We start from the raw sequence: 11,397 nt of genomic DNA, 5'->3' as shown, positions 1-11,397 counted from the left end.
ATCGTCGCTAGTTTACTGTAAAAATGATTACTGACTCAGCAGAATAACAGGTCTCATTAAACGTAGATAAATTTAAAATAAACAGAGGCACGTTGTACAAACAAGAGAATTAATCTGGTTGAGTCAGATTTCAAAGATAATTTTGCACTTTAGAGGCAGAAAGATGATTTACAATTAGGTTAAATAACACCAATACGTGAATTCAGTCTTAGAGAAGGCTAAAATGTATTTCAAGTTGTTTGCAGTACTACAGGAAATGTGTATCTATTGTAACATTTTATGGAATAATGAACATTAGAAATTACAATACAGTCACTCAGGTAACAGAAATGCGAGCTGTTGGAAGAGTAGTACCTTCATTCTGCACAAACCCTGTTCGATAAATTCAGAGAACCGATTACCCGGGTAGGTGAGAAGTATACTGAAGATACTTACCTGAAGAAATGAAACGTTAGCAGGATGTCTATTACGTCTTTCGATGTATAATGTGCACTGCGAAACTGGGTAGAGCAAATACTTTGTGTAAACACAAGCGGCCGTCAAGTATAGGTTCAAATGGCTCTGTGCACTATGGGACTTAACGTCTGTGGTCATCAGTCCCCTATAACTGAGAACTACTTAAACCTAACTAACCTAAGGACATCACACACATCCATGCCCGAGACAGGATTCGAACCTGCGACAATAGCGGTCACGAGGTTCCAAAGTGAAGCGCCTAGAACCGCACGTCCACAACGGCCGGCCCGACAAGTATTACACTATTCAAAATAGGTTGGAGAGATTGTTGGGTTTAGTAGCTTAGTAGGGATGAATGATTAGCACAAGGTTTAAAAAAAAGTATGACTTGGTATTTGATGATTTTTCTACCGTTACTAATCTGTTTATCATCTGTCACGTATTATAAGTGATCTAAAATTACGAGGATAGGATTTGCACTAGACGCTACTGGGCAAGTGTTGCCGACTTGTGTTGTCTGTTGCTGTACAAGTAATGATTTGCGGCTTATTTGTACACAGTATTAGACACTGATTCCACGCACTGCGGCTGTCTGACCTTTCTTATTCAGTATTTAAGAACTTTGAGTTTTCAGTCATACTTGGGTGCCTTTTTTACCACGTCAACACAATTTTTTCAGCCAAAACCATGCAGTCTTATTCACAACCATATCAACATTCTACAAACTCTACGCACGTTTGTCGATCGTCTTTCGCGGTACTGACGCAATTCGAGGTGTTTCACGTGTGAAAACAAGGGTCTTCGTTTTCTTTTTTTTTTTAAAAAAAAGATCTTCATTCAAATCATCATTATTATACAAATTAACCTACTACCTAAGTATATTAGTAGGTCTTATTTTTAACTGCTACAATTTACAATCTGCAGCTTTTACTTTCTAACACTACAGGTTAATACTATAATGCCTTCACCACTATGGGGCTTATTCTACTGTTATTTACTACGCATATTGTTATGATTATTGGATTGAATTATCTACTACTGTTAGACTTTGATACTACTTTTAACAAGTTATTATGACTACTCTACCTGCAGCGTCACAGGTGTGCCAGAAGATACAAACGTAATTTTGCCGGCCTTTCCCACTGAGCTAATCCCAGTGGGAGTGCCCCTGGCACTTGGCTGGCCGATGACTTCGTCGCTGCAGTTCTATACTAATCTAATTATCCTAGTTCTGAGCCTATAACTAATCTATCTCTATATCTACTGTCATGATCGGTGCGTTGTCAAGTCCGGTGATGATGTACTACTCCCCCCCCCCCAACCTAGCCCTAAAACCTAGGGACTTCGGTTTATCCGAAATTTTCGTTATCTGAACCGGACGCCGTCCAGATCGTTTCGGATAAACGGGAGTTTACTGTAGTGGCAGAACGTATTCGCTGCGCACCGTACGGTGGCGCGCCAAGTGTGTATGTAAATGTAGATGTACATGTAGATGTATATGTAATACCACTAGATTAGATTAGATTAGATTAATACTTGTTCCATAGATCATGAATACGACACTTCGTAATGATGTGGAACGTTCAAATGGTTCAAATGGTTCTGAGCACTATGGGACTTAACATCTATGGTCATCAGTCCCCTAGAACTTAGAACTACTTAAACCTAACTAACCTAAGGACAGCGCACAACACCCAGTCATCACGAGGCAGAGAAAATCCCTGTCCCCGCCGGGAATCGAACCCGGGAACCCGGGCGTGGGAAGCTAGAACGCTACCGTACGACCACGAGCTGCGGACGATGTGGAACGTGTCAGGTTAATAACAGATGGCTGTACAAGATATTACATTACACAAAATATTGCATGACACTAACGTTTAAGTGTTTTTTTCCCCTTAATTTATATCAAAAAATTCAGCCAATGAGTAGAAGGAGTTGTCATCTAGAAATTCTTTCAATTTATTTTTAAATGTTAGCTGGCTATCCGTCAGACTTTTGATGCTGTTTGGTAGGTGACCAAAGACTTTTGTGGCAGCATAATTTACCCCTTTCTGTGCCAAAGTCAGATTTAACCCTGCATAGTGAAGATCATCCTTTCTCCTGGTGTTATAGCTATGCACACTGCTATTACTTTTGAACTGGGTTGGATTATTAACAACAAATTTCATAAGTGAATATATATACTGTGAGGTTACTGTGAGGATCCCTAGATCCTTAAATAGATGTCTGCAGGATGACCGTGGGTGGGCTCCAGCAATTATTCTGATTACACGTTTTTGAGCAATGAATACTTTTCTACTCAACGATGAATTACCACAGAATATGATGCCATACGAAAGCAGTGAATGAAAGTAGGCTTAGTAAGCTAATTTACTGAGATTCTTATCACCAAAATTTGCAATAACCCTAACAGCATACGTAGCTGAACTCAGACGTTTCAGCAGACCATCAATGTGTTGCTTCCAGTTTAACCTCTCATGAATGGACACACCTAAAAATTTTGAAAAATCTGCCTTAGCTACAGACATCTGTTCAAAGTCTGTATTTATTACTGGAGTTGTGCCATTTACTGTACGGAACTGTATATACTTTGTTTCATCAAAATTTAAAGAGAGTCCGTTTGCTGAGAACCACTTAATAATTTTGTGAAAAACATCATTTACAATTACATCACTTACTTCTTGGTTTTTGGATGTTATTACTATACTTGTATCATCAGGAAAAAGAACTAACTTTGCATCTTCATCAATGTGGAATGGTAAGTCATTAATGTATATCAAGAACAGTAAAGGACCTAAGACCGAACCCTGTGGGACCCCGTACTTGATAGCCCCCCCGTTTTCAGGAATCAGCTGTTGTTTTAACATTACATGAACCACTTATTTCAACTTTCTGCATTCTTCTAGTTAAGTATGAATTAAACCATTTGTGCACTGCCCCACTCAAACCATAATGATTTAGCTTATCTAAAATAATTCCATGATTTACACAGTCAAAGGCCCGAGTTACACGACACTGCTGTGACAGCAGTTGACGCCGATAAGAGATCATTTATTAAAAGAATGTTCAGACGTTTTTCGCTTTTATTGCAGGGGTTATTTTCGGCGGAGTGTTCCGCGACAGAGGAAAGGTGTTTTCTGTCGTCAGAAATATTGCGACTTCGGCGCGTATTTCAGCGAGAGTCATTAAGGGCAGACTGCAGAGGAGAGTAGAGGAGACGTCGTCCAGCGCGCCTCCAGAGTCCAGACGGCACGCGCCGGGCCGGCTGCTCGCCTCGCCAGATGAAGATTGCCCGGGCTCTCGCGCGCGCTGCACACCGCTGCACCGCGCCGCGCCTCGCCACGCCGCCAATCTGGCAGAGTGGCGCGCGCCGCCTGCCTAGACCGGGCGCGCCTGCAATCCTCGGAATTGACAGCGCACGGGGCGCCGGCAAACATTCCGCGTCGTGTGTCCTTAAAAAGAAAGGGAGCTGTTTGAGGGACGCGAGGACTTGCCGCAGCGTGTGTAGGAGCAGCGGCTCTGCGCGATGCGCCGCGGCGATATTGGATTCCGTGAGCCACGGAACGGCGGCACCTGCTCACCCTCTAGGCTAGGCGGACAGCCGCAGCAAAAGGAGACCCGCTGACGCTTCGTTCAACGCGAGACGCGAAAGTAGGATGGGACACCAACTTCATTTGCATTGTAAACATTCATAGAGTCTCTCGTAGTTTTGCCGGCGGATCGAATATTCCATCATTCTTAGGATGCGAGGGGTGTTCAGAAAGCAAGTTCCGATCAATCGTGAAATGGAAATCGCACCGAAAATCCGATGAAGCTTTGCACGTACGTGTTGCGCAGGTCCCTAGTATGCCCGTCTGTCGAGTCAAGTTTCCCTTTGCGGTTCTGAGCGCACATGGAGCACGTGCAGATCCCTAGAAAAATAGTTACCAATTATGGGCTCATGCCGAGAGGTCTCGCCTGATTTTATGCAATCCCACATAACGTAACTGTCGTGGATTTCCTTCTACATGACAGTTCTCGGCCGCGCACTACCTGGGCAATTAGGACGCTTCTGCAGCATTCCCGGTGGGAAATGTTTGGACATCCACCATACATACGTGCTTCCCCCACATTTTCATCCCTACTCACATGAACCGATGGTTATCAAGACAAATTTTGACAAAGAAAACTAGCTGCAGGTGGCTACTTTCTATGATGAGGGTGTTGGAAAGATGGCACAAGGCTATGACAGATGTCTATGCCAGAGTAGCGACTATTTAGAGAAGTAACTGGAATGTGTGCCGGCCGGTGTGGCCGAGCGGTTCTAGGCACTTCAGTCTGGAACCGCGTGACCGTTACGGTTGCAGGTTCGAATCCTGCCTCGGGCATGGATGTGTGTGATGTCATTAGGTTAGTTAGGTTTAAGTAGTTCTAAGTTCTAGGTGACTGATGACCTCAGAAGTTAAGTCCCATAGTGCTCAGAGCCATTTGAACTATTTTTTGAACTGGAATGTGCAGGTGACTGTTACAAATACAACATTTCTGATTTTACGTTTGTTTGCGTGGCCATCTTCCGCAGCAGATGTTAACATCTGTTACTACAGGTTATCCTCCATCTTGTGATGCCTGCAGTCTAATTAAAAAGAATAACACCAGACGCATTTCGCAGTTTTTGGAGCGCTGCAGTATTTTCCGTGCTGCACTATTTAGAGTTCAAATTCTTAAACTATTTCTTATTTTGCACTGCCGTAGTCTGACTGCGCTGTGGCAATGCAGAATGAGAAACAGTTTAAGGAAGTGAATTGTAAATAGTGCAGCACAGGAAATACTACAGAATGCCAAAAACTGACAATTGCAGATGTGAAATGAAGCCTTTCGAAACCAGCTGTTGCTAGCAAGCGGGGAAGGAGTAGACTATGTGAAGAAACACCAATAACCTCGGAAGGTGCTTTATAAATAAAAGCGAAACGCGTCTGGTGTAACTCTTTTTAATTAGATTGTAGTCAGCTCAAGACGGATAACCTATAGTTACAGATTTCTCATTTTGTCTGTGACTTCGATTTCGAGACCGATCGGAACTTACGTTCTGGATAACCCAGATATTTTTAAATCGTGTTCCGACATTCTGAATATGAGTCGTTTGCAAGAATTTACATCATTTTACACTGGGAGCAGGCGCGCAAGCATCAGAGATAACCCAGTTTTTGACAAGACTATCAGTCGTAGATTAAATATGATGCATCTAAGGGTAAAATAAACAAGCACAGAATCTGCGCATCCACAGTACTTGCGAAGCATGTTGTTGCCAATTACAGATCGCTTGAAGACTAAGAATATTTCCTTTGAAATATTCTGTGTCGAGCAAGCTGCCTCCTAATTGTGTCTCCCCCCAGTGGGATGAGGCTGTAGCCAGTATCTAACTTCCACCTAATCCATGGAATGGCCAGTGTATATACAATGTTCAGCCATTGCACATTTATTAGGCTGTAGAAGGATCGTGTGTCACTTGTATTCAGTGTAACGCTATTTTTCAGTGCGTAGTGTTTGTCCTATGTTCCGTTTACCACACTTACATGGAATTTCATACATACTCTCCTTTTGTAAAAGCAGATTGTCCTTCACGGATCCCAGAAGAGCTGCCGCCTTGGTCTGTGTATCGAAGATCACATCCATTTTATGTTTTTTGTTATTCCTCCAATTTTTGAAGGGCTATTTTCCAGAGACGGCAGAAATACCATGGACTTTACATCTATTTCTTCTTCCTCTTCTCTTGGTTGATCTTGAGTAAGTTCTTGTACAGATTGTTTATTTATTGTCTTGTACATCCATTCATATGGAAAATTTCTTCCAAATGTATTCGTTCACTCTGTAGGTTCCTTCACTCTGTAAGGCTCTCAGCGTGAGACACTACATGACTCCTACATAATAAGTCTTTGTTCCCTGCATAATTATGAACAACACATTTCGTAAGTACTGTAGATTCGCTGATTTTGCACTTGCTTTGTTTTACTCTTCGACGTATCAAGTTTAATCTACGATGGCGCTCTTATTACCGACAGCTTTATCTTTGACGCATGCCCGTTAACTCCACATTGTGTTAAGTACTTTAAAGCTTGCAAGCGACTCACCTTGAGAAACGTTTCCAGCTGAAATATCGAAACATGAATTAAATATACCTCTTATTCATGCCCGAGAAATGGTGGAATATTTTTATGGTCTGTTGGTGAAGAAAACAACCACCCACAAACTTTTAAAAGCTTTATTTTAATGACAGAACCGGTTTCGGGTTATCATGCCGATTTCCAGATGATTAGCTTTTCCAGCTACGTTAACGCCTTCATCAGCAGCATGTCGTCAGCTCCTGCCCTGCACAAGAATATTTGAATATTTAGCACCACTTCTTATGTCGTTTGTATGGGAAAACGTCCTAACTAGCTGTAGAGTAAAGCAGTTATACACACTTACAGATTTTCCAGTGGATGCCTCTTAGCCTTTTTTTGGGCCCCATGCTTTTACAAGACGATACCCAAACTTTTGCAGGGCAAACAGGACACATATTCTAAATAAATAATAAATTACTGTGGCACATAAACACTTGAAAATTCTCATTAAGCTCAGTTTCAGCCTCTTACGTGTCCTTTACATTAGATATTTTTGTATACAATGAAAACACTATCCATTAACCATAGACATTACTCATTCCCTATTGAGCACAGATAGCTAGTGCTACTAAAATAAAGCTTTTTAAAAATATTTGTGGTTGGTTGCGTTCTCCATCAACAAATGCTTATCGTCGTGAAGCCCATGACAATCAGAATAGCTGAAATAACATTTATGGAGACCTTGCAGCACACTCAGTGCACCTGCTTCCACATATGTGTTACGCGAACAAGTTCTACTAACAATAACCAGTCTCTGTTCTATTCCACTCACTTGAGACAAAAGGCTGTGTTCCTTCAATCTGTCCTGCCTACCCTTATTATCTTTACGTGAGGCAAAAGAAATGTTGCATAGTCTACCTAGTTTTCCTTTTCTTTAAGTTATCAGTCTGTCAAATGGTTTTATGCTGTCCTCGATGTTTTTCTAAAAAATCCTCGACTTCAAGGCTAACTTGAACACCATAGTACATCGCTAGGGATGTTCCCATGAAATGACACACCCAGCCACTTATAGGGAGACCTAGATTTTCACTTCGGCTCCGAACCACCTAGAAACTCAACATTTTTCACATACACATCATATTTCCAAGGATAGCCTACACCAGACAGATCACCTGCCAAACGTGAGAGTCCGTACTGGAGCACCGAGTATGTAATATTTGTGGCGCCGGACAGAGTTGGCTGGAAAGGAAAAGAAAACGTAAGAACTTCCTTGGTTTTCTTTCTAGTACATGATCTGATACTTGAAATGATAATTAAATCCACACCCTATCTGCAAACAGGCCATTGACCTTCTTGTGCGAACGCACTCGCTATGCCCCAACTCGTACGGGACTTGGTAGATTAATCTGCCACGAGTAAAGAGTGTGGTGGGCAAACATCCATTAGGCGCGCTACGAATGTATTGGTGTGGACATATTGGGAATGCGGGTCTCACGGTGCCCTCGGTGGCTCAGATGGATAGAGCGTCTGCCATGTAAGCAGGAGATCCCGGGTTCGAAACCCGGTCGGGGTACACATTTGCAACATGTCCCCAATGATGTATATCAATGCCAGTTTGCAGCTAGGGTTTCGATTTAATTATCATTTTATTCTAGAGAAGCTGCACGGTCATCAATGGTATCTGTTCTTTCGGGAACAGATACTACCTTCATATACACTGATACTTGAAAGTCTGATACCCAAATCCGAATAGGAGTATGTCGGTCAAGTTCGAAGCGAATGCGAAATGCTCGCTGAGTTGTAATCACAGCTCGACCATTACGAATATACTACTCCACAGCAAAAGCACGATGATCACCTCCTCCACATTAGTATCCTCACCACAGTTCACACAGCGGCCTCTCCAAATGCGGGAGGTCTTTTTGTCGAATTCTGTGTATGAATTATGTGGCACGGGGAAGAACAATCAAGGCCTCGACGTGAGAACAACAGAAATGCGTGCGTATCAGTAACTGCTGCAAAAACATCCTACGCAAAACTGGTAAATGGGGAATCACCGCTGTGTGTCACTCTCGCTAACTGTTGGGCATTCCGCTCTCCAGCACGGAAATCGCGCCTGCTCACTTGCCTACTCAACATAACACTCGCACCACTTATTTAAAGAGCCACACACCAGCACCACTTTTTTTTCTTTTATTGATTTTCAATTCCCCCCGAAGGGGGCGGGCTGGCAGCAGCTTAGTACGCTGCTCTACAGCCTACAGACTTTTATTTTAAAAAACGGAAGAAGAAAAGAAACAAGAAAAACAGGCGATAAAACGGTGACGTCAAGTGTAAAATGGCGGAAAAATGCGGAAAGTTAAAACAGAAAGCAAAAGGGGTTGGCAACGTTAATAAAAGACACAGGAATCAGACAAGTAACATAGTACACACACAATTAAAAAACACGGCGACAGTCGGGTTTCTGTTCGCAAGAGACAAAAGGCACACCCAGCGAAAGTATGATGGCCGTTCGCAACAGTTCCCAAAAAAACACAACACGGAACACTCACTGTAAAACACTCACTGTAGAACACTCAATGTAGGACACTGCACGAAAGTGGCGGCACAAAGATGACACTCCTGAGCCAAAGGCAGATGGGGGGGGGGGGGGACCTGGAGGAGGGGGAAGAACAAGGAGGGAGGAAGGAAAAAAACGAAAAAGGGTGGGGACCAAGGTGGGAGAGGACTAATAGAGGGACAGAAGGGCAGACACAAGGGAGAATGAGAGGAGGCAGAGGAGGGAAATGCAAAAGGACTCGGGGGAGAGAAGGGGGCAAAGAGAGGGGAGGTGGGGTGTAAAAGGGATGCAAGGGGGGAGAGGGAGCCTGGGAAAAGGACAGAGGAAAGAAGGGGGAGTGAGGATCAGAGTTGATAGGAGGGATAAATGGAGGTAGAGAGGGCATCATCAGGGAGGAGGAGTTGATGGAAGCCACCTTGGGAAAGGAGATGTAAGGTGTAGAGATGGAGGTTAGGTGGGACACAACAGTGGAGACGTGGCAGAGGGCGGGGATGGGAAAGGAGAGGAGCAACAAGGGGGTGAGGGGGTTCAAGGTGGCTGGAGGTGTAGAGGATGCTGACTTGTTCGAGGAATAGGAGCAGATGGGGGAAAGGAATGAGATCATAGAGGATCCACGTGGGGGACGAGAGGCGTATACAGAAGGCGAGGCGGAGTGCATGATGCACAAAGATCTGGAGGGACTTGTAGAATTTGAGGGGGGGGGGGGGCAGATATCAAGGCAGGACTGGCATAACAGATGATGGGACGGATTAAGGATTTGTAGGTGTGGAGGATGGTAGAGGGGTGCAACCCCCATGTCCGGCCAGAGAGGAGTTTGAGGAATCAGAGGCAGTTGTGGGCTTTGGATTGGATGGAGCGGAGATGAGGGATTCAGGTGAGGTGATGGTCAATGGTGAGGCCAAGGTAGGTGAGGGTGGGGGTGAGGCGGACAGGACGGGCGCAGACAGTAAGGGAGAAATCCAGGAGCTGGAAGGAGCGAGTGGTACGACCTACGATGATTGCCTGGGTCTTGGAAGGATTGATTTTCAGGAGCCACTGGTTACACCATGCAGCAAAAAGGTCAAGGTAACTCTGGAGAAAGCGGTGGGACCGTTGGGGGGTAGGGGCGAGGGCGAGGAATGCGGTGTCATCAGCATATTGCAAGAGGTGTACCGTAGGGGGGGTGGGGTTGGGGCATATCTGCAGTGTACAGGAGGTAGTGTAGAGGGGAGAGGACAGAGCCCTGGGGCAGACCTGCAGAGGGGTAGAAGGTGTGGGAATTGGCATTATGGATGGTAACATAGGAGGGGCGGTGGGACCAGCACCACCTATGCAACGGAGATTTAAGGGGCATGCGTGCCATCAGAAGAGGCGAGTGGAAACAGTATAAAAGCAGCCTCAAAAACGATAAAAAAAATTTTACACGTCTCTCAAAACACCGAATATATTTCCAGTAATGAGAAATAATTAAAATTATTACACCACAAGCGATCAACCGTCCATCATTGTGTTATTCATTAGTTATTTACCTACGACTTCTGCATGTAGCAAAGAATGGCTAAAGATTTTATATCCTCTATGAGTAAGAATACCAACGTGGTCTTCCGGTATAATCTGGCATGGAGATTTCTTCCAATTATTGCCTTCGTTGTCTGTTTCCATTCTAAGATACATGTAAAAGCGCTGTTAAACAATTACAGCTGTTAACTGTTTTCATTAACAACGGACATATCCTGCATTACACAATTTCACCAATGCGTTATCGTCAAGATTAAAGTGCTGAACGTGAAGATATTACCTTGAATCCTCCTTTCCTGTTGCTCAAATATCGTTTCCCTGACAACGTCTCGTCTACGACGCTGTCATTTAAGAAGAAAATCAAATTAGTTAATATCTGAGTAGTCATGGATTCTCCTTCAACATTCTAAAGATCCGAATGGAAGTAAGGGATTAAGCAAATAGCACAGCGCGATAAATATGCGCCAAATCTTTACCAGCACTATTAATGCGTACATCAGGAAAAGGATGGGTTAGAAGCGTCTGACATTATAGGATTATAGTATACACACATGTATGTTATGCAAGGCTTATTTACCAGCTGTTTAGTATAGTGAGACTGCAACAAATACTGTTAAGTGTTTGTATATGGCTTGATATTAGTAAATCACCATGTTCGCCTTCGCATTCCTCGTGCTTTCCCTCTGCTACAGTAAAATCACCACTTTTAAAGTGCTGTAAGTCAATATTTACATGGAATCCACCTTTCCTGTTTTTCAAATGTCGGTTTTGTGTCGTCAGAGCAGAAAGAGCTCCGATAACATC

General features: G+C 43.6%; 1 non-coding gene across 1 annotated transcript; it reads left to right on the top strand.

Annotated features, from left to right (window-relative positions):
- Positions 1-8,034: 8,034 nt before the first annotated feature.
- Trnat-ugu (transfer RNA threonine (anticodon UGU)) lies at positions 8,035-8,109 on the top strand. Its single transcript has one exon. It is a non-coding gene; the product is annotated as a tRNA-Thr (tRNA).
- The last annotated feature ends 3,288 nt before the right edge of the window (positions 8,110-11,397 follow it).

Source organism: Schistocerca cancellata, chromosome 1, assembly GCF_023864275.1.
Source record: "Schistocerca cancellata isolate TAMUIC-IGC-003103 chromosome 1, iqSchCanc2.1, whole genome shotgun sequence".
NCBI classification, from domain to species: domain Eukaryota; kingdom Metazoa; phylum Arthropoda; class Insecta; order Orthoptera; family Acrididae; genus Schistocerca; species Schistocerca cancellata.
The sequence above is the reverse complement of the archived record's forward strand: the minus strand, read 5'-3'. Positions and strand labels throughout refer to the sequence as shown.